Raw genomic sequence first — 23,924 nt, 5'->3', positions numbered from 1 at the left:
AATTCCAGCACTGGCGGATCCCCAGGCGGAAACTCGCACCAGAGCGCAGAGCCGAGTTCCTGCCACAGCCCAAAATCCAGGGCAGTGTCTGCATTTGGGGAGACGCTGTATGTAGGGCAGCCCAATCTAATAACTCACAAAGTGAGTTCTCAGGAATGGAGGTTTTCATTAAACTGAAAGCACCTCTCCAGATTGTTAACACAACGTCGGTTTTTAAGCCGCTGTTTGCCATTCTCTCAGTCCCATCAGACATCCCGATCTGGGGAGGGGGGGAACAACAGCGTACCTCTAGATAAATGTGGCTCTAGATAAATGTGCAGGACACGTCGCAGCATGCAGATCACATCGGGTGCACCAATTATCACTGCGTCCCGCAGTGGTAGGGAGAAGGAGAGAGATCCAGCAGGCAGAAATTGTGCAGCAAGATTGATTTATTTAATTATTTTATAAACTCTTTTATAGACTTTTTTCTTCATAGTCTAATTGGACAAAGGATCAGCCACCCCCTGGGGTGATTGGCTAGAATCCTAAAACATCCATTGTCAAAATATTTTTCTACTGTACCATAAACATAGTTCTACAAGGTTGCAGGTGTTCATAGTTTACAGAACTCTGCAAATATCTTTGTGAGAAAGAAAAGTATCTCCCGGGCCTAGAAAGAAGCAGGAAAATTTCTTGTTAGCAGCATTTTTGTATCCACACATGATGATTCCCGAACATTGGGAATTGGCAATGATTGATTTTAAAGACTGTTTCTTCACAATTTCACTACATCCTGATGATGCACCTAAATTTGCCTTTTCTTTACCATCTGCCAGTCATGAAACCCGCATGGAATGATACCACTGGGTTGTCCTACCCCAGGGTATGAAAAACAGTCCAACCATTTGCCAATTTGTCATTCATTCAGCAATACAGCCAATACGGCAAAAATAGCCATCTGTTTTGCTGTATCACTATATGGACGATATTTTAATTGCCTCCAACAGCACGACACTGTTGCGTGATTGCCTTGCAGCTTTAAAAATAACTCACCAGCAGAGGTCTGTGCATAGCCACAGACAAAATTCAAACAGAACCCCCTTGGAAATACTTGGGTTTTAAACTACTTGAAACAACAGTCACTCCACAGCCAGTAACTTTGAAAACTAATATACGCACGTTGAATGACTTGCAAAAGTTACTGGGAACCATTAATTGGATTCGCCCTCTACTGGGAATTACAACAGAAGAATTATCTCCTTTATTTCAGTTGCTAAAAGGGGACCCAGACCTCTCTTCCCCATGGCAATTGACAAAAACTGCCCAAAAGGCTTTAGAGACTGTAAGTGATAAAATCAACAAGTCCTTTGCCACATGTCAAAACCCATATTTGCCTTTGAGGCTGTTCCTGATTCTGCAGTCTTTCCAACCCTATGCTCTTATTGGCCAATGTGATGTGCAAGAGCGTCGTCTCTGGTTATTAGAATGGATTTTCTTGCCACATACCTTTTCAAAAACTATAACCACTCAACTCGAAATGCTTATTTGACTGCTGTTGATGGGACGACTCCGATGTCAGAACCTGACAGGATATGACCCAGCAATGATACACCTCCCTATTACTGCAGCAGAATTAGAAAATCTTTTCAGGGACTCGCTGTCATTTCAGATTGCCCTTGCAGACTATAATGGACAGTTTATTCACACAATGCCTCAACATGCATTGTTTCAATCTTTCAAAGAACTTCCATTCCAACCAAGACGTCTACAATCAAAACCACCTATTCCTGATGCAAAAACTGTTTTCACTGATGGATCGGGAAAAACACACAAAGATGTAACCCTGTGGAAAAATTATACAGGACAATGGGAACACTCAATAACTTTCCAACGTGGATCTACCCATCTAGTTGAACTGGCAGCTGTGGTAGAAGCATTTTGTCTTTTTTCACAGGAACCTATTAACATTGTTTGTGATTCGCTTTATGTTACAGGAATCGTTGAGAGAACAGAACATTCATTCCTGAAGGAAGTCTCTAACAAAAATCTTTTTGTGTTATTAAACACCTTGTATAACCTTTTACTTCACAGGTCTCATGAACACCACCTTAGGTCACACACCACCCTGCCCGGACCTATAGTGGAAGATAATGCGAGAGCAGATGCTCTTGCCATGACAGTCACTATACCACAGAAATTAGGGCAGACAAAATTTTCTCATGATTTCTACCATCAAAATGCCCTAGCACTGGCAAAACAATCTGGCTTAACCTTGCCACAAGCTCGAAATACAGTGAATGCTTGTTCACAATGCCAGCAAACCTTTTCCTTACCACAAACATTGGGTACAAACCCATGAGGGTTAAAACCTAATGATATTTGGCAAACAGATGTTACCCACATATTGAGTTTTGGGATTTTTAAATATGTGCATGTTTCCAATGATACTTTTTCAGGTTTCATAGTAGCAACAGCTCACAAAGCTGAAAAATCTAGAGATGCCACCCCACATTGGCTGTGTGCCTTCGCTACTATGGGCATTTCTCAACAGATAAAAACAGATAATGGACCTGCATACACATCTCGAAAAACACAAGATTTTCTCCACACTTGGGGGATCAAACATGTTACAGGTATTGCCCATTCTCCAACAGGCCAAGCCATAGTGGAGAGGGCCCATTACACATTGAAAGACATGCTACAAAAACAAAAAAGGGGGAATCCCATAGGCATGGTCCCTCAGGAGCAGCTTGATAAAGCAACCTATGTTTTAAATTTTTTGAATCTTTCCACAAGGGGTGACCTCATGACACATCAAAGGCGCCTAGGTCAAACAACTGATGGAGAAGGAGTTCACCCAGAAGTCACATACAAGGATATACACAGTGGTCAGTGGAAAGGTCCAGTTCCACTGTTAGCTTAGGGGAGAGGTTATGGATGTGTTTCTTTGCCCACGGGACCATATTGGCTTCCAGCGAGATACATCAAACCCAGCCAAGGATGATAACAATGAGTTCTGTCATCTTTCTTCTGCTATATTGCCATCAAATGGTGGAAGGAAGAATCTACTGGGCACACATTTTCGACCCACTGCTGTTTTGGCCTCTGACCTGGTGGGATCCAGAACCTCCCCTCAGCAACAATGGAACAGAATGGATAGGAGGAACTTGGCTTCCTCCCCTATATCAGGATGTTGTAAATACACATATTACTAATGCTTCTTATGTTACTGATTTACTGCCTATTTGTTTAATGTGGAATCAAATGAGTACCTTTTTACCTTTACCTTGTGCCAATTTTTCTATGCAATTGCACTTGATATATGAATCCTATGGAAAAAATTTAACTGCTATTGCATTGCCGACCATTCTGTCTATCTCTAACAATGCTGTGGATGCCACCCCACCTCATTATCCCAAATGTCGTTTTACGTCCATTTCCAATTTACGACGTTTGGAATGGACATCATGTTTAGGACAACAACCACAACAACAACTCTTACAATATGGGAAAATAATTGACTGAGGACCACATAGTATCCTTAGAGAAAAGGGGACAAATAAAACCATTCTTCCCTTCCAAAAGGCAAACCGCAGCATTGTTTGGCATGATATTGGAATGGCCAGACCATTGATTCAATATTACCTAGATAATAATCACATGTTCATAAACATCTGTGGAAAATGCTGTTACCTGCCTTTGGTAATACCATATACCAGGTGAATTTGAATAAGAATGCTACCATTGCAAATTTAACATTGCTAAAGAAACAATCACTAATGACTTGTACTTCACATCCATATGTTTTTGCTTTAGTGAATAATTTTTCAATTGATCATAGGAATGGCTTGTATTTTCTGTCTGCTAATTCTTTTGTCTTTAAATCATGTGTAACCAATGAAGATATGAATAACTTTTCTGTTCTTCTTCCATTTAAGAGAAGACTGGAGATTTAGGTACCTGCAAATCTGACTAGGACTTGGGAAGGACAAGACGGACTCTCACAATTGGCTTGATTACTCCAGGAGGAAATCCAAAAGAGTAAGAAACGAGTTTGCAAATTTCTCGGTTGGCTGATCTTTGCCATCATTTCTGCTGTAATAATTTTAACCACAGCCTCTGCAGTTGTTGCAGCTTTAACTAATTCCATTCAAACTGCCTACACCGTGGGACAAGCTCTAACCAATATTACAAAAGAATTACAAACACAAGAGCAAATTGACAAAGAAATAATGACCAGATTAGATGCCTTGGAAAGTGCTCTTTTGTGGATCAGCGAAAGGGTTGAGGCTCAAAAAACCCACTGATCTTTATATTGCGATTGGGAATACATACATAACTCTTTATGTGTTACTCCTCTTCCGTGGAATGAAACGGAACAAAATTGGGAAACAATCAAAAACCACCTCCAAGGAGCCTTTGATAAAGCCCTAAGACAAGATATCCACTCACTTCACACTCAGTTAAAAGATCAACTTAGAGATTTGCAAACTCTAGAGGAGTAAAAGGTACTGACAGACTTAAAAAATGATCTTACTTGGATAAATAAAAAAAATTGGTTTTCAGGAATAAATTTACAAGTTTGGGTTTTTATTGGATTAGGTTGTCTAGCAGTGATATGTTTTTTAATTTTCTGTCTTGTCCTTTTCAACATAATCAGAGCAGTCAAAGGCACAGAAAAACAAGCTATGGTTGCACTTGCTTTGTCCATTACTCAAAAAAATAAAAAAGGGGGAGTTGTTGGGTTAACAGGTGTTGGTATAAGGAAAGAGTTAAACAGAGAATGACAGCAGCAGCGCCAGCAGTACCAGCGAAAGGTCTCTCTGACCCAGCATGCACCTGAGATAGAATCGAACGAACGAGTTTCTACTTCTACTCAACATAAGACACACACGCTTTACACACACTCTTCATGCTACTTTTACCATGGTCTTGGAGACAACAATGGAAAATGTCAAGAAGACAGATTTATTGTAAGACTGTGATCACGTCTGTAAACTGTAACCAACAAAGCTCTTAGAAGTAAGGATATATATACTGATGCTTCTGAATAAACCTTAGATTCACCTGCATCTCTGCTGTTGATGGGTCTCGTTCCTTCATGTATCACAGGTCTTGGCAGTGTTAGGTTAATGGCTGGACTTGATGATCTTAGAGGTAATTTCCAATCTAAATGATTTTATGTTGGTACGATTCTATAACGCAATGATGTTTCAGTTTTTCCGCATCAGTGCTTACTCTTAAGTCAAGGATGTTTCAGTTTCCTGTTGTTGCCTAGAATGGAAAGAAAAATTTTCCAAACAATATTAAAAGTGGTAATATAAAGAGCAGTTCTTTAATGAAAGTTTTCAGGTGTACAAATAAAGCTATGTGCACACGCAGCATGAGATCTTCACAATTTTTATAAGACTAATTAATTAGTATATCTAGCAGGTACATCCAATAGGAGAACAGTTGCCCTGGTAACCCACCCTTGGGTCTTCCCCTTGGAGACTCTCCAGGGGGTTCTTTGCCCTATTTCTTGTTATGTCTCTCAAGTCCTGGTGCAAAACAGAGAGTCCTTGTTAGAAATTCTTTTCTTGAATATAAGACTTAACAGAACTTCAAGAATGCGACAATGTCTTGGGGTGACTTTATGATGTGTATCCCATATTGCTGCCCTATAACCAGAAATTAATTTTGTGCCTTCCTATGCCTTTAAACTGAGCCTGAGAGGGGGAAGACAAAAAGACTGAGCAGAACTTTCAAAGCAGTGTTTCAAGGACACACAGAGATAGAGATGGCTCTGGCATTCTGCTGTGGGGAGAGGAGCAGGAGGAAGCACTCTGCTTGCTTTTTCAGCCAGCTTTCAGCTACTTTTTCTCCGGAGAGAGACAGAGTTGAACTTTTGTTTTCCTGGGACTTTGGTGGGGTTTTTTTTTCTTTCTTCTTTTTTGGACTGTTTCAACATCAGAACACATCGGGACGTTTTCCACCGAGGTGGAGGCCCTAGAGGTGGGCCCATCACCACAACCCAGCTCCGAGGAGGAGGGGGAGGCTACCTATAGAAGGACACTGAAATTTTCCCAGGTTTTTCTCTCTACAATGAGAGGTTCTATTATTTAGCATTATTATCCTTTTTCTGTGTGTTTGTTAAATAAATAGTTTTATCTCTTTCACTATCCTCCGAGGAAAAATTTCTTTTTTTCCCAAACCTGGTGGGGAAGGGATGGTTGTAACCTGCCTTCTCTCAGAGGATATATTTCCAAATTTGTCCAAACCGGCACAGACATAAAGGGTTAACTGCTGTTCTAAAGTGTGAGAAAGGGTAAGAAAGTGCTAGAAACTATACAACTATATATTAAAATCTACAAAGTTACAAATATATGAAAAAGCTAAAGATCTTTAGGCATCACCATGCCCTGCCATCAAGCAGGTGCACAAGAAGCTATTGAGGGAGCATAGCCAGGACAGCTGACCCAAGCTAGCCAAAGCTATATTCCATACCATAGAACATCATACTCAGTATACAAAGTGGGTGGAGTTGCCTGGGAGTTGCCGATTACTGCTACGGGACTGGTTGGGCATTGGCAGTGGGTAATGGCTAATTATGTTGTGTATCACTTGTTTTTCTTGTGTTTTCTCTCTATCTCTCTCCTTTTAAATAAAAATATTATTATTATAGTTATTATTACCATATAATTGTTATCATCATGTTATTGTGTTATCATCATGTTATTATCATATCATTATTATGATAGTGTATTATCATTAGTATTATTAGTAATATTATTATAATTTACTTTGTTTCAATTATTAAACTGTTCTTATCTCAACCCACAAGTTTTACTTTTTATCCATGTTATGAATGGATGTGGGAGTTTAGATAAGTCCTTGCCTTTTGCCCAGGCCTCCAGCAGCAGGCAGTAGCTTTATTGAGGTGGCCAGCACCCCAAAACCCAGTCTCGTTCACAAATTCTTTAATAATGGCTGATTCAGTCTATTATAGAATTAATTATTTATTTAATAGACACAAAACTAACAGACATAAGACTTAAAACAGACTACTACTAGACAGGAATAAGGACAAAAGGGAATACTAGTGTAGAAACTGACAGCTGGTCAGAAAGTTTCACAGACATTGATTTGAGCACAATTGCTCTGTACTCTTCAGAATTCAGCTTGTACCCATGAGAACTTTAGCATCAACAGAAGCAAGAAACCAAAACAAGGGGAAGAAAACACGCAGCTGTCTGAGGGGTGTTGTTTTTAGCTTAGATTTGTTTTTCTGATGGGTGGTGGTTGCAACCTAACAATAAGTTTTAAGAGGTTTTAATGTAGAAGCCTATGAGGTCACAGCATGAGTGCTAAGAGACTATATAAATGGAGAATTTGTAGAATAAAATGTCCTTTTATGTCCTTTTGCCTTCTGAACGGAGTTGGTGTGCATTATTCGTGAGTGTCACGTCCGTCTCAACTGCGACATCTGGTGATCCCGACCGACATGGAACACCAACTCTACGGCTGTATCACGCAGCCAAGCCACGATCAAGTGGCTGGAGATGGACATTCAGCAGATGAGAACGGCTGGAAAGCTGTGATAAGCCGGGGCTGCTACTACTTAACCTGTTTTAAAGGTGAGCTGCTGAGAGGATAAAAATGGGATCCCAAGTATCTCAGGAAGAGAGACTTATTGTAAATATTTGGACATCATTGCTAGCTAAATGGGGTATTAAATATGATAAGCACCAGTTAAAGGCTCTGCTCCTATGGTGCAAAGGCCAAGGTATAGAAGCAAACTCTGAAAATGACTTTAGTGTGACAACCTGGGAGCGAGTGGGACTACTTATCCTTGAATCTGGTTCTTGGGGAGACGAAACAGACAAATCTGTCATGATAACTTGGCAGGTGGTCTTGGACACTTTAAGAACACTAAAAAAGGAATGGGATGTGGAAAATCAAACCCCTGCGGATGCAGAGGTTCGGAGCGGAACAGACGAGCAGGTGGAGGAGGCGGGCTGCACCCCCCCCCCCCAGCAAACGCTTTGCAAGGCTCCGATTTTGCCAGCGGCTTTTTCGTTGCCCACCGCATCAGCGCCTCCCCCCGCGAGATTACGACCGTAATGGCGGCGCGCCGGACTGCCTCGGTAATGGCGGCTCCGCGCCGGGCTGACTCGGTAAAGATGGCGACCGTGCACCTGGGCGGGGTGGTGCTAGAGGAGGGATCAACCTTAGCACAGATCGTCCCGACCCTCCCGTTCCCACGAATCCGCTTTATTCACCCCTGCCTAATCATTCTTGGATCGACAGCGAAGATGAGCTCATACCTGCAGATCCTCCTGGTCCAAATGTCCTGGACATGCCTCTACCACTGCATCACCCGCTGCAGCTGCCATTATCAGAGGCACGGCCGTTACAGGTCCCACCCACCCCCTGCCCTCACTGCATGGCCGCGCATGCGCAGTATTCAAATAGACTTCCGCCCATACAGTCCTCCAGAAGTTGTCATGTGTCCCCGCAGCTGCCTTCCGAAAATGGACGTGCAGTTCTGCCAGTCCCCAGAGCGGGTAGCCCCGCACCTCCACGGTTGCTGTTCACAGCGCCAGAGCGACCGAAACGGCCCAGTAACCCCCCCTCTCTCATAGACCTGTGGGACCCACACATGGGGGGACCCGACTGCCATCCACCAACTAACCCTCCGGAAGATGTATTTACTATACAACCGGCTTCAGTCACTATATCTGCCTATGACCCAGTGAGTTTTTGGAAACATATGAAAACACTAGCAATTACTAACTGAGATCTTGAAATGGCTGACTGTATAGTAGGACCCATGCAATCTACTATGGGGAATAAGCAATTGAGATCTGACGGAATGCCTGCAGCATTCTCTGTTATCAGAGGAGGAGGTCAGATGCCTGACCAATATCACCTTTTAATTGGCAAGTCCTTTCAGATCTGCGTAAGTTGTCTGCACAGCATGGCTTGAGATCCCCTGCTGTACAGAAGATGCTTTAATTTTTAGCTGCAGAGGAGATTACTCCCTTTGATGTGAAACAGATAGCCAGACTAATTTGTTCTCCAACTCAATATATGATGTTTGAGACGACATGGCAGTGACTTGCAGAGGAGAGGTCTCTAGCCAATCTTGAGATATCACAGGATGACCCCTGATTCAGAGCAGGCCTGGTTCAGCTGATGGGGCTACCCCGTGTTGATAATCCACAGCTGCAGGCTCACCTGAATCCTTTTGTCTTAGCCCAGGCTCAAGACATAGGTATGAAGGCTCTCTTGAAAGTTGCACACCTGTCTACAACTACACTGTGGTATGCAATGATCAAGCACCTCAGGAGCCATTTATGTAATTCATAAAATGCTTGAGAGATGCCATGGAGAACCAGGTAGCAGATTACTATGCAAAAAATCTATTGATACTGCAATTGGCCAGAGACAATGCAAACGATGAATGTAGAAAGGCCATAGACTTTTTACCAAAAGAAAACCCTACCTTAGAGGAGATGATAAATACTTGTGCTAAAGTGGGAAGTGCCTCCCACCAAATAACTATGCTAGCAGAGTCTATTGCAGCTGTAGCCAAGGTAACACGTCATTGTTTTCACTGTGGACAGCAAGGTCACAACAAAACTGATTATCCCCACAATAATCAGGCACTAAAAAACCCTGCAGAAAAGTGTAAGAGATGCGGAAAGCCAGGACATCGTGTAAAGCGATGTAAATTCACATTCCATGCAAATGGACATCCTCTCAGAGAGCAGGGAAACAGGAGGACGAGCGCCACAAGCCTATGAGACCAGCTCGTTGGAAGGACATGAGGATCAGCCGGCATGGATGTTTCCACCACCAACACAGTAACTTTAAACTCATTGAAGGTACATAAAGTCCCCCAAAGGTGCATGGACCCATAGGACGGGGTCTAAGTGCTTTGCTAATAGGAAGATCAAGTGCAAGATTGCAAGGTATTTTTGTACATCCAGGGGTCGTGGATGCTGATTACACGGGACAAATACATGCAATGGTGTCCACACCCACCTCTCCTGTTACTATACCTGCTCAGACTCGTATTGCTCAACTTGTTCCTTTTAAGTCTTGTGTCCCAAAACCAGACTCCAGACTATGAGGGAATCAAGGCTTCGGATCAATGGGACCACCTGAAGTATATTGGACTCAAGACATATCAGACAAGAGACCACAAATGGTTTGTACTTTGACTATGCAAGATGTGACTCCGTCACAAATAAGACTCAAGGAACTCATAGACACAGGGGCCGATGTTACCATCGTCTCTACTTCTGCATGGCCGCCCTCGTGGCTCACGATGCTGGTAGGGTCTGCTGTTGCCAGCCTTGGGGGCGCTGCACAAAGCTGCTTGAGTGCCAATCCTGTATTAATCAAAACCTCAGAGGGACAGACAGCTACTGTCTGTCCCTATGTCACTGTGGCACCTCTCAATCTGTGGGGACGGGATGTTCTAGCAGCTTGGAGGGTGAGAATGGGGACAAATTTTTAAAGGGGGCCTCTGTGCGGAAGGGCGCAAAGTACCCTACGCTGCCTTTGCAGTGGCTCACAGACTGACCTATCTGGGAAAACCAGTGGCCCCTGACAAAAGAGAAATTAGACGCCCTTCATGAATTGGTTCAAGAACAATTACAACAGGGGCACATTGAACCATCTACAAGCCCCTGGAGTACACCTGTCTTTGTAATCAAAAAGAAATCAGGGAAATGAAGATTGCTCCATGATTAACGTTGAATTAATGCAGTGATACAGAGTATGGGTGCTTTGCAGCCTGGAATGGCATCCCCCACAATGATACCTGCTGAATGGGATATATTAATTGTTGATCTGAAAGACTGTTTTTTCACCATTCCACTGCATCCAAAGGATATTCCAAAATTTGCATTTACAGTGCCATGTGTTAATAATGCTGAACCTGTGAAACAATATCAATGGAAAGTCTTGTCACAGGGCATGAAAAAGAGCTCAACCATTTGCCAATGGTATGTTGCACAAGTCTTGTCAAGAATTAGGGAACAATTCCCTGGAGCATATATCTATCATTATATAGATGATATCCTGGTAGCAACGCCCACAAAAGAGGATTTGTTACAAATCCAACCACATTTGCTCAAAGTGCTACAAAATTATGGCTTGCAGATAGCTCCAGAAAAGGTGCAACAGCAACCACCTTGGAGATATCCGGGAGTAAAAATATTTGAGCAAACAATACAGCCACAAAATGTTCAATTTGAAAAATTAATTCAGACTTTGAATGATGCACAGAAACTTTTGGGTACCATAAATTGGCTACAACCCTATTTAGGGTTGACTACAGCACAATTATCCCCAATGTTTAATATCCTTAAAGGGGAGCCAGAATTAACTTCACTGTCATACATGAAATCCCTATTTGTGCTTGGTCTTTGCATATTAAGTGCTTTAAATAATTAATTTTGAGTTAATTATTTTTAAATTGAATGTTACAATTAACCCATCAGCCCAGGTACAAAAATCCAGTTCCATTATCAGTGTTTCCATTTGTTTAAAGTTTATTAATAGAGTTGCACCCTTCCCAGTTAAAATTTTCCCAGTTAAAAATCACAAACTTGCCCCTTTTGAAGCTACAAACCACTAGTACACCATAAGAGTTACCTTTCCTGTGTTTACTGTATACTTTTACAAGTGTTCTGAGGTGTGTTGGATGTATTTTAATACTTTTTGTAGGTGTTTCACTTGCATTTTGATTCCAAGGCCAAACCCCCCACCCAGTCTTAATAGCCAGCAGCTATTTTTAGCTACAGAGCCATTACTCTGCAGGCAAGTTCCATGGCAACCTGAATACCTGAATTTTAATGAAGGCATTGTATTCCCTTATCTCTAACTGATACCACCCCCCTTGACAACGATGAGCCATTGGTGGACGGAGATGATCCATCAAAGGGAAAGCACCAATCGCCTTGGACCGAAGGGGCGGGCTGTGGGCGGACTGGGGGCGGAGCAAAAACTATAAAAAGGACGAAGCAAAGAGGTGGGCTCTCTTCTCTCTTCCCCTCTTGCTCTCTCCAGACTAGCTGTGGGAGACGTCAGTGCTGGGCATTAAAAGCCTTACCCCTTTTAAGGGGCTTTTAGTAATTTTTTAAAGTCAACCCAGCACTGCAAGTTTTTTTTCTCTACCTGAGGTCTAGTGCTGTCTCAGCCAGAAGATCTCATATCCCTGCGCTCCTGGGGCATACCATCTACCGAGCCATAGGATCCCAAATTTTTATATATTTTTAAATTTCTGTAATTTTTCAATTTTTCTGTTTTCAATAAATTAATCTTTTTAAGAGTTGTCTCATTTCTCACAACTCTTTTGGGGACTCGTCCGGGATCCTTCTTTTTGCCCTAAAATCCAGGGTATTTGGTTAATTTTATTATTTTTGAATTTTTGCGATTTTTTTGGTTTTTTTTCCCTTGGATTTTCCGGGCTGCCACGAGGATTACTGCAGTGGAGAAAGGACACCTCCGGTGGAGAAGGACTTGGAGGTAAGGCTTGAACCCTTCTTAAAGGGGAATTTAGTTAGGACTTACCCTTTTTAAGGGCTACTAGCTTTTGGGGAAACCTCCGGGTGGAATTCCTTTTGTGAGAGTGAGTGTGGGTTTGGCCGCCCCAGTGTGTGTGTGAGTGTGCTTGAAAGGATTCATTTTTAAGGGGCACCAAGAGGGATCACCCTTTAGAGACACAGAGGATAAGATCGAGTGTGGTGGTCAGCCTTTTTTGGGGGAGGTTTCCACGTTTTAGGGGTGCGCGCAGCCCCAAATTCAGTTTTTTCAGTGTCTCAGTCTCCTCGGGTCTAGAACCGAGGAGAAACCTCATTTTAAACCCCTTCTTTTCTTTCTTTTCGGCGGGGGCGCCCGCCATTTTGTAATCTTGAATTTCGGCGCGAACGGCCGCCATTTTGTATTTTCAGCGGCAGCGGCCGCCATTTTGAAATTTCAATTTTCAGCGGCAGCGGCCGCCATTTTGTGTCCTTGTAATCTGAACTGCACCTTTTGTTGTTCTTAGTGAATGTGTGAACTTGTTTTAGTTTGACTCTTTTAGTCAGTGCTATCTAGCACCTTTATACTCTCTGTTAGTTCAGATTGTTTGAGTTATTGGATTATAGTTGTAATTTGCTTTATCTGCTTTAATAATAAGATACCACTTTGGTATTTTGGATTATTCTTTGTGTTATTCATTATAATCTTTTTTCTTTAATTCGATTATAAATATTTTAAATTTGCCTCTCCTTTGCTAATTAGGACAACTTTTGTCTCTTATATATATATAAAGCTGTCTAAATTCCAATAATACTTTAAACAATTTAAATGCATATTAATTATTCTTATTTTAATTAAAATTAATTTTTTTGTACACCATATTTGTTTTTCTCACTGCCTACCATATTCAATTTTCCCACAGATTCACCATCATTAATTCTCTTACATCTACTATCCCTACTTACTTTTCTCTACATTAGTTGTATTGTATTTTATGGTTATAAATCTACTACCGTTATAATTTTATATTGTGATAGTGTAGTGATTTTAAGCTATTTCATAATATTATCTTATTTTACAGTATTTTGGTTGTTTTATACAATATAATACTTTGGTTTATTTAATATAATTAAAAAAAAAAATCCTCTTCTGCACAAGCTACTTGTTTGTTCCCCAGTAACAAAATGGGACAAGCAAATAGCAAAAGAAAAGACCCAATGAAGAAATATCAAATCTTCCCAGAGAGTCCATTAGGACAAATGCTCCTAAAGTGGGAAAAAAATCTTTTAACTAAAGAAAAAGACCAATGCCAAATGATTAGATACTGTGTTTTTAAGTGGCCAAAACATAAAATTAACAAAGATGGGCTTAAATGGCCCAAGCATGGGTCTTCTGAAAAGTGGCTTTGTGAAGCTTTGCATTCTTATGTACATTAATGTCATAGGTTAGCAAGCATAGTAGCGGAAGGGACGTCCTTGCTAAGGGGTGCTTACAGTTTCCTCTGGGAACTGATAGAACCTATCAGCTGGCCAGTTTGAATATGGACAATTCTCTAAGCCACTTAAAGTTGTGAACACCTCTGTGATCCACATTTAAGAATAGGCAAACTCCCCCCCAAGCTCTCTCTCGTTTCCGGTGCTGGGACAGGTGGCTGCAGGCCCCGTGTGGGGGCCAGCGGGCCCGGCCAGGCCCTGCTTGGGCCAGGCCGGGCCGGGCCACGGCCATCCTGGAGCCATGGACCTGTTCCAGCCGTGGAACCCCCCCCACTGCCTTGCCGTGGGCAGCCGGAGCGGCTCGGCTCTCCCCCCTCTCCACTGCGATAAGAAAAATTCAACATTCCAGCTGCAAAGCTGCAAGGCCGAGGTGAGATTAACCCTTTTACTGCTGTGAAGAGCTGAAAACCTGAGGGAAGAGAGAGAGAGGAGATGCTTAAAGCTGAAATTCTGTTGTGAAGCTATGATATATCAGAGTATCCCGTTGTAATTTCATGAAGATATGGGGGGTGGAGTGTTCAACTCGTAAGCAAAAGCACCTGCGCCGAGATAGGCAGATGCTGACGCAGCTGTAATTTCATGAGAAGTTTGGACAGGGAGAGATGAACCAGATGAGGACTTTTGCTCTAAACGGGAAAGGAGAAAACCTCAGTCCCTAGAGATGAACCAGATGAGGACTTTTGCTCCAAACGGGAAAGGAGAAAACCTCAGTACCTAGAGATGCTCCCAGAGATAGTCTTAATGATGAAGATGATGAAGACCCTTTGCTCCCAGGGAAGGAGAAGGGCCTCTGTTTTTGTTTCTGAACGGCTCAACCTTAAAATTGTACCCCAAGAAACTTCAAGAGTGGACCCTCGAAAGCAGTTGCGGGAAAAGCTGCAAGTCGGGGGAAAGGACTCACACGCAGGCAGAGAGACTCCTCTTCCTAAATGGACTGAACAATATTTGGAAGTGGGCGGCTGTCTCGTTGTGATAATGTTTTCATAGCATGAGCAAGAAGAGACTTCTCTTTCTAAATGGACTGAACAAGGTTATTATGGAAGTGGTAAACAGACTGAACATCTTAAGGGTTGTCTTTTTACATTGTCAGTGGGAGAAGGGAGGAAGGTGGGGGGAGGAGAGTTCTGAAGATATGGTATAATTTTTTTCTCCCTCTTTTAGGTCTGTTAATAAACTCCTTTATATTCTTTCAAGTTTGGTTCCTGCTTTGCATTTCTCCTAATTCTTATCTCACAGAAGATAAGCAGTAATGAGTATTTTGGACCAAACCACTACAATTACAAAGCTCCAAAACATTCTGATGAATTAGACTATGCTAAAATTTGGTTAAATTACTGGCAAAAACAAAATGAAGAACAAGACAAAAAAAGAGAATTGGAAGAGGAAACAAAATCTATTTCAATTGGACTTAATAAAAATTCAAACCAAATTTTTTCCATTGCAGAAGCACCAAAACAAAAAGAAAAACTAAATCAACCAAAGTGGGACCCCCTAGACTACCTTCCTCCAGTAAATCCTCCAGAAAGGAGGGTCCTTCCTTCATCAAGTCACCCAACTGAAAGGGACTCAGAAAGTGAGAATGAAATTGAAAAAGAGATTTCTGTTCCTTCCTGCTCTCACAAAAAGACAACCGGACAAAAGATTTCTTCTAGTCAGGATGGCCCAGCATCTTGCACTAGAAAGAAATCATTTAAAACACCTGACTGTCCCACCTGCCTTAGCACTCCCCATGAGTCTAAAATTTTACCTCTTAGAGAGGTACCCATGGGAAATGCTCAAGGAGGAATTGGTTATGTTGTACCTCTGGCTTCATCTGAGGTACGAGAATTTAAAAAAGAAATGAAAAGTCTAATGACTGATCCCATTGGACTAGCTGATCAATTTGATCAATTCCTCGGCCCTAATATTTATAATTGGGGAGAAATACAATCCATCCTACATTCCTTATTTACCATTGAAGAACGAAAATTGATTAGAGCCGCAGGAGTGACAGTCTGGGACAGAGAAAATAATTCTAATCAGGGCCCAATTGGAGAACAAAAACTACCACTGACAGATCCAGAATGGAATCCAAATTCTGAAGAGGGCAGGAGGAATATAAAAGATTACAGAAATCTAATTGTAAAAGGTATCAGAGAAGCTGTTCCCCGAGTTAATAATATGAAAAAGGCATTTTGTGGGGAACAAGAAAAGGATGAGTCCCCAACAGCTTGGATGGCTCGGTTAAGGAACAACATCCAACTTTATTCTGTCATTGATTTAGACAGTGAAGGAGGCAAAACTATGCTAAAAGTACATTTTGTGCTTCACTCCTGGCCTGACATCAGGAGAAAATTGGAAAAATTAGAAAAATAGCCAGAGAGGGAACTGGATGAATTACTGGAGGAAGCCCAAAAGGTCTTTGTTAGGAGAGATGAAGAGAGGATGAAGGCCAAAAGCCAAATAATGAATAACAGCACTAATACCGCAATCCACAACCCTCCTACACAAAGAACTTTCCAAGGGGGCATCCCACAACAGCAAACCCAAATTTGCTCTCACCAACAGCCACAAGTTTGCACCTGCAATATACAACCAACCCTACAATCTACCTCAATTGTTCAAGGACCTAAGAGGTTAATCTGCACATACTGTAATAAACAAGGCCACGGGCACTGGTACTGTTTTAAAAGGCAGAGAGACCAAGGAGTCCTCCAAATGGAGGGACAAATTTTGAACAATTGAAGGGGTCAGGGGCTCTATTCTCTGGGGCAAAAACATCTTAAAGAGCCCTTGATAAAATTAGAAGTTGGACCCCAGAGACAACAAGTGGAGTTTTTAGTGGACACAGGTGCTGAAAGAACCTGTGTCACTAAAATACCTCCAGGATGTTTTATTTCTCAAGAAACATTAGACATATGTGGTGCTAATGGTGAAAGTTTCCCTGTTCCTGTAATTAAAAATGTAACCTTTTCCATACAAGGGCACATCCATACAGGAGACATTCTATATCTACCTCAAGCTGGGATCAATCTTTTAGGACGTGACTTCCAAATACCTCTGAGAGTGGGAGTGGTACCGCAAGGTGGAAAAATGACTACTAAATTGTTTGTTTTGTCTTTAGTAGATGAGCAACACATTGACCTGGTAGTGTGGGCCAGACCTGGCAACCGGGGAAAAATGGACATCACACCTCTAACAATTGAGTTGCTCCCAAACAGCCAGCCAGTACGCGTACCACAATATCCCCTCTCCAAGGACAAAAGAAAGGGCCTGAAGCCTGTTATCATGGACTTACTACGAGATGGAATTCTCGAGACCTGCAAGTCCACCTACAACACTCCAATTTTGGCTGTCCAGAAACCAGATAAGTCATTCCGGCTGGTACAAGATCTGCGTGAGGTGAATAAGAGAGTCCAAACCAGGTATCCGTTGGTGCAGGACCCCTATACACTCCTGAGTCGGGTACCCCCAACACATGCCTGGTTCTCTGTTATTGACCTTAAGGATGCTTTCTGGTCATGTCCTCTAGATTCTCATTGCAGAGACATCTTTGCATTTACCTGGGAGGATCCGGACACTGGACGGAAGCAGCAGCTGCGCTGGACTCGCCTGCCTCAAGGTTACACCGAGGCACCCACACTCTTTGGCCAAGCGCTAGAAGATTTGTTAAGTTCCTTTTCTCCACCTGAAGGGGTTCAGGTAACTCAGTATGTAGACGACCTGCTCCTCTCTGGGGAACAGGAGTCTATGATAAGAACTGCTACAATTCAGTTACTGAATTTTCTAGGGAGGAATGGGCTGAGGGTGTCAAAACCTAAATTACAATTCGTGCTACAGGAGGTGAAGTATTTGGGACACTTAATTGGCCATGGCACAAAAAAACTCAGTGCCGAAAGAGTAGAAGGGATCCTAAATCTACCGCCTCCAACTTCAAAACGAGAAATTCGGCAATTATTAGGCCTATTTGGATACTGCAGACTGTGGATCGATCAGTATTTACAATCTGCCAAATTTTTATATGAGAAATTAATGGAAGAGGAACCTTTTAATTGGGATAACTCAGACACACAGAAATTACAAAAATTAAAAGAGAAATTAACAAAAGCACCCGTTTTAAGCCTCCCTTCGCTAGAAAAACCCTTCGATCTATTTGTTAATGTGGAGAAGGGAATTGCCTATGGCGTCTTGACCCAGGAGTGGGGTGGAGTCAGGAAACCAGTTGCTTTCCTTTCCAAATTACTAGATCCAGTGTCCAGAGGATGGCTAGTCTGCATCCAGTCCGTCGCCGCAGCAGCCGTTCTGGTTTTGGAGAGCCAAAACCTCATTTTTGGTGGAGATTTGACAGTACATACACCACACTCAATAAAAACCATCTTAGCACACAGGGCTGCAGAGTGGTTAACTGACCCAAGGATGGTCAAATATGAAGCCATTCTCATGCACTCAGACCACCTAAGGCTAGTTGTATGTGCACACCAAAATCCAGCCCAATTTCTTTATGGGACCCCTTCAGAAAATGAAATAGAACACAATTGCATTGATATAATTGACATCCAGACAAAAGTTAGAGAGGACCTAGTGGACTGTCCCCTCAATGAAGGGGAAATCCTCTTCATTGATGGGTCATCTTGAGTGGTGGATGGAAAACGATGCTCTGGCTATTCAGTGGTTGATGGACACCAAATGTGCATGCTAGAAAAGGGCAAATTACCATCAACCTGGTCAGCTCAAGTCTGTGAGCTCTATGCCCTAGAAAAAGCACTCCACCGACTAGCCGGAAGCATTGGGACCATTTACACCGACTCGAGATATGCCTATGGCGTAGTCCACACCTTTGGAAAAATCTGGTCCGAAAGGGGGTTCCTAAACACCAAAGGAAAAGATATCCTACATAAGGAATTGATTCTAAAAATTCTAAAAGCACTACAACTGCCTCAGGTGATCTCAGTGGTGCATATTCCAGGCCATCAATCAGGAACCACAAAAGAAGCTCGAGGAAACAGCCTAGCAGACTTGGCAGCAAAAGAAGCAGCAGTGGAAGAAGAGGTAAAAGTGATGGAAGTGAACCAACTTCCAACCAACACCACCACAACTGACACTATTCCACAAACTAACACTTTACCCACACCCATTTTTACTGATCAGGAAAAACAAAAATTAGTTTTAATTGGAGCTAATGAGGATTCTCAAGGCCGCTGGTATTTACCAGATAAACGCCAAATTCTAAACAAAAATTTAACCTGAGAAATTCTACAAAATATCCACCAAACCAATCACTGGGGTTCAAAGGCTCTGGCGGACCACTACCTCAGAACTTTTGGATGCATTGGTGTTTATGAAATAGCCAACCAAATAACACAGGACTGCGTAATCTGTCAAAAAGTTAACAAAAAGGTAATGAAAAAGAACACTGGCGGAGGAATTGAATTAGCAATCAGGCCTTTCCAAAACATTCAAATTGACTTTACAGAAATGCCTTCTGTCCAGAGGTGGAAATACCTATTGGTAATTGTTGATCACCTTACTCACTGGGTGGAAGCTATTCCAACTGTCAACGCTACAGCCCAGACAGTGAGTAAGGTGATCCTCGAGCAAATTATCCCACGGTACGGGATAGTCCACCACATAGATCGAGGTACACATTTTACCTCCCAAATTGTACAACAATTAGCTCAGCAATTAGGAACAAATTGGAGATTACACACCCCGTGGCATCCACAAAGCTCTGGGAGAGTGGAACGGATGAACCAGACAATCAAGAACACCCTCACAAAATTAATGCTGGAAACAAAATGGACCTGGGTAAAATGCCTTCCACTCGCTCTTCTTAGAATTAGAACGCAGCCAAGATCTGATTTGGGTTGTTCACCATACGAGATGTTGTATGGATTGCCCTACCTTGCTACACCACAAGAGCTGAATGCAAAAGAGTGTGGAAACACCAATGTACAACAATATGTACAGTTAATTGCCAAAAATCTGGGGTTGCTAAGGGAAAGAGGTTTTCTTCCACAAACACCCCCACTTGATTTTAATTTACATCACATTAATCCAGGTGACTGGGTGTTAATAAAATCCTGGAAAGAAAAGTCATTAACCCCATCTTGGGAAGGTCCATTTCAGGTCCAGCTAACCACCGAAACAGCTGTCCAAACATTTGAAAAGGGCTGGACGCATGTCAAGAGAGTGAAGGGTCCGGTAGCAGCACCAATTGAAGAAAAGAAACCTCCGGACAAACCATCAAACTGAACACCCTGTTTAAAAGCTCCACTCAGCATCCCTCAGTCCAAGTTAATAAAACCCTGTACTCCCAGTTTATTCCCAGTTATACCCCGTTAATAAGTGCAGTTTATCCCCTGTTATACCTCGGTAATAAGTGCTAGCTACAAGTTGTTAAGTTGAAAATGTTTATCTGTTAATTTTGTTCCTTGTTATTCCCTTTTACAGACTCTGCCTTCACACAACCATATTGTCACATCAGCTGTATAGTAAGGGTCCATTTGAAGCCAGCATTCTCTTTCAATAACAGTCCAATCAGACTCCAAATTTATGGGCATGATAACTCTAATCTTTGACAAGGCCAACCCCAAAATAACCACGAGTTTCCAGAAGCCTGAAATCACTGAAGAAGAACCATCTGAAGGTGAGAAGCCTAAAGAAAGGACAAAAGAAGCAAAGATGACAAGCCCCACCAGCAGGGGCAACCCAAAGGCTAACAACTGCTTCCGGGTCTGCCTAAAGGGGAAAGTGAGCAACATCCTGCTACTAAATGTCATCTGTCTCTGGGTCCTCTGGCTTCTCTTCACACAAGCAGCCGACAGCCGCTGTAACAAATGTAAAAAGACGGTGTATCAGGCAGAAGGAAGCTCATTCCAAATTCGACACTTTTTCCGAGCACATACTTATGTTAATCCATCTTGTTACAACATAACAGAGCTGGGTATCTGCTCAGAAAAAGGTCACAAGTATTGGATTGGCAAAAACATTGGCACCCAAACACATAAGCAGAAGGGAGAGTGCCCCTCCCAAGACAATTGGCTCTGTTTCAATTTTAAATACATAACCAGGACAGAAGATTTGTTAAAAAGAAAGACCTATGACACTGACCTGATCCAAGAGGTGGTCATAGAAGAAAAAGAAAAGCAAAAAGAAAACAATCCTTTAATGTCAAGGAAAAACTTATTTATTGACCTGGCAGAAAGGATTGGAAAACAGCTAAATTTAACAAATTGCTGGGTGTGTGGAGGAACTTTAGAATCGGAAAGTTGGCCTTGGCGGGGAGTCAGTCTTGGACCCCACGATTTACTCCAACTGAGTAATCTTTCCCCCACAACCCGACATGATAATGAAACCTGGCTGCTAAGCAATTCTGTTATTGGAGAAGAATGCATCTGGAGGAAAGGAAGAAAATTCTTAGAAGAAGTTGGTGAGACAATATGCAAAAGGTACCTGGTAACTGATGGGCAAAAACACTGGTGGATACCCCAAGAACCAGATGTATTCTGCTCTGCAGAAAAGATTAAAAACAAAAATTGCATTTTTAATCCCGTTAAAAAACTCTGGCAATGTTGGGATCAAGGAAATCCATACTCTGTCCTGCCACAAATTTCCAAATACTGGATCACAGCAGCAAGTATACAACCCCACTTCTGGGAAGCACCACAAGACCTCTATTGGATCTGTGGTAACCGAGCTTACTCCAGCTTACCACCTCGCTGGAAAGGGAGCTGCACTCTTGGAGCCATTCAGCCAAACTTCTTCCTACTTGCTGAAAACGCTGGAGCCCACCTTGGAATCTCCCTTTATGACGAACTTTCCCGTACCAAAAGACATGTAATAGGGGGGACCCAGAGATGGGGAGAGGAAGAATGGCCAGCCGAGAGGATCCTAGAGACTTATGGACCTGCTACATGGGCACAGGATGAGAGCTGGGGGTACCAAACTCCCATCTACATGCTAAACCGGATCATCAGACTGCAAGCACTAATTGAGGTAATCACCAATGAGACCTCCCTTGCTCTTGAACTGCTTAACACACAGCAAGGGCAAACTCGAACAGCCGTGTACCAAAATCGGCTGGCATTGGACTATTTACTAGCAGAAGAAGGTGGAGTATGTGGCAAGTTTAACACCTCAGACTGCTGCATCCACATTGATGATCACGGTGAAGCCATCACCAAGATTACCCAAAACATCAGGAAACTAGCCCATGTTCCAGTGCAGAAATAGCAGCCCTTGATCACTTCTGAATGGTGGGAAAATATTTTCCAAGAACAATGGTGGAAGAAAGCTTTAATTATTGTTGGACTTTCCCTTACAGGACTTATTTTTCTCCCTTGTTTAATCCCTTGTTTCATCCGTTTAATCACCACTGTCGTCCAAAGCATGCCACTGATCCAAGAACTCCAAGGACAACAGCAGGATCCACCATCCACTCAAAAGATTATGTATATCAATAATAATAAGAAAACCAAAAAGGAAAGAAAAATTGCCAAGCAAGTGTGGGACAGTTTTAAACAGCTTGAATCCATCCCTGAAGAAGCTACCCACCTTCACTTAAATGCAAAGACCAAAGATGCGAGCATAAGAGAAAAAGGGGGGACTTGTCATACATGAAATCCCTATTTGTGCTTGGTCTTTGCATATTAAGTGCTTTAAATAATTAATTTTGAGTTAATTATTTTTAAATTGAATGTTACAATTAACCCATCAGCCCAGGTACAAAAATCCAGTTCCATTATCAGTGTTTCCATTTGTTTAAAGTTTAATAGAGTTGCACCCTTCCCAGTTAAAATTTTCCGTTAAAAATCACAAACTTGCCCCTTTTGAAGCTACAAACCACTAGTACACCATAAGAGTTACCTTTCCTGTGTTTACTGTATACTTTTACAAGTGTTCTGAGGTGTGTTGGATGTATTTTAATACTTTTTGTAGGTGTTTCACTTGCATTTTGATTCCAAGGCCAAACCCCCCACCCAGTCTTAATAGCCAGCAGCTATTTTTAGCTACAGAGCCATTACTCTGCAGGCAAGTTCCATGGCAACCTGAATACCTGAATTTTAATGAAGGCATTGTATTCCCTTATCTCTAACTGATACCACCCCCCTTGACAACGATGAGCCATTGGTGGACGGAGATGATCCATCAAAGGGAAAGCACCAATCGCCTTGGACCGAAGGGGCGGGCTGTGGGCGGACTGGGGGCGGAGCAAAAACTATAAAAAGGACGAAGCAAAGAGGTGGGCTCTCTTCTCTCTTCCCCTCTTGCTCTCTCCAGACTAGCTGTGGGAGACGTCAGTGCTGGGCATTAAAAGCCTTACCCCTTTTAAGGGGCTTTTAGTAATTTTTTAAAGTCAACCCAGCACTGCAAGTTTTTTTTCTCTACCTGAGGTCTAGTGCTGTCTCAGCCAGAAGATCTCATATCCCTGCGCTCCTGGGGCATACCATCTACCGAGCCATAGGATCCCAAATTTTTATATATTTTTTTAATTTCTGTAATTTTTCAATTTTTCTGTTTTCAATAAATTAATCTTTTTAAGAGTTGTCTCATTTCTCACATTCACCGAGGAAGTTAACCCCTGAAGCAGAACAAGCGCTGGAAGAGGTGCAACAAGCTATTTACAACCGTCAGGTCTACAGGGTGGACCTCACCATTGATATCATTGTGTTTCTTGTTACCCCAGATTTCCATCCTACAGGCATCATTGGACAATGGAATGATCAATGGCCTGACCCTTTGCAAATTTTAGAATGGGTCTTTTTGCCTCACCAACCTAAGAAAACAGCACCTACGCTGTTTGAGCTCATTGCCCAACTGATTGTCAAGTGCCGGCAGAGATGCCTGCAGTTGATGACCAAAGACCCTGTAAAAATCATACTTACCATTCAACAAGAATATTTTGAATGCAGTTTTGCAAACAGTGCTCCTTTACAGAGTGCACTGCAAAACTTT

General features: G+C 42.3%; 1 long non-coding RNA gene across 1 annotated transcript in view; it reads right to left on the bottom strand.

The window, feature by feature from the left end:
• Nucleotides 1-8,385, bottom strand: part of LOC309584658 — a 35,719-nt gene extending 27,334 nt beyond the window's left edge. Inside the window, exons 1-2 of the long non-coding RNA XR_014227260.1 lie at nucleotides 8,289-8,385; nucleotides 5,050-5,256 (exon numbers count right to left, since the gene is read on the bottom strand). This is a non-coding gene — a long non-coding RNA (uncharacterized lncRNA). The remainder of the gene's footprint in view (nucleotides 1-5,049; nucleotides 5,257-8,288) is intronic.
• Between the last annotated feature and the right edge of the window lie 15,539 nt (nucleotides 8,386-23,924).

Source organism: Coloeus monedula (genome assembly GCF_965178545.1).
Source record: "Coloeus monedula genome assembly, chromosome: W".
NCBI classification, from domain to species: domain Eukaryota; kingdom Metazoa; phylum Chordata; class Aves; order Passeriformes; family Corvidae; genus Coloeus; species Coloeus monedula.
This window is presented reverse-complemented; position numbering and strand designations above follow the sequence as displayed.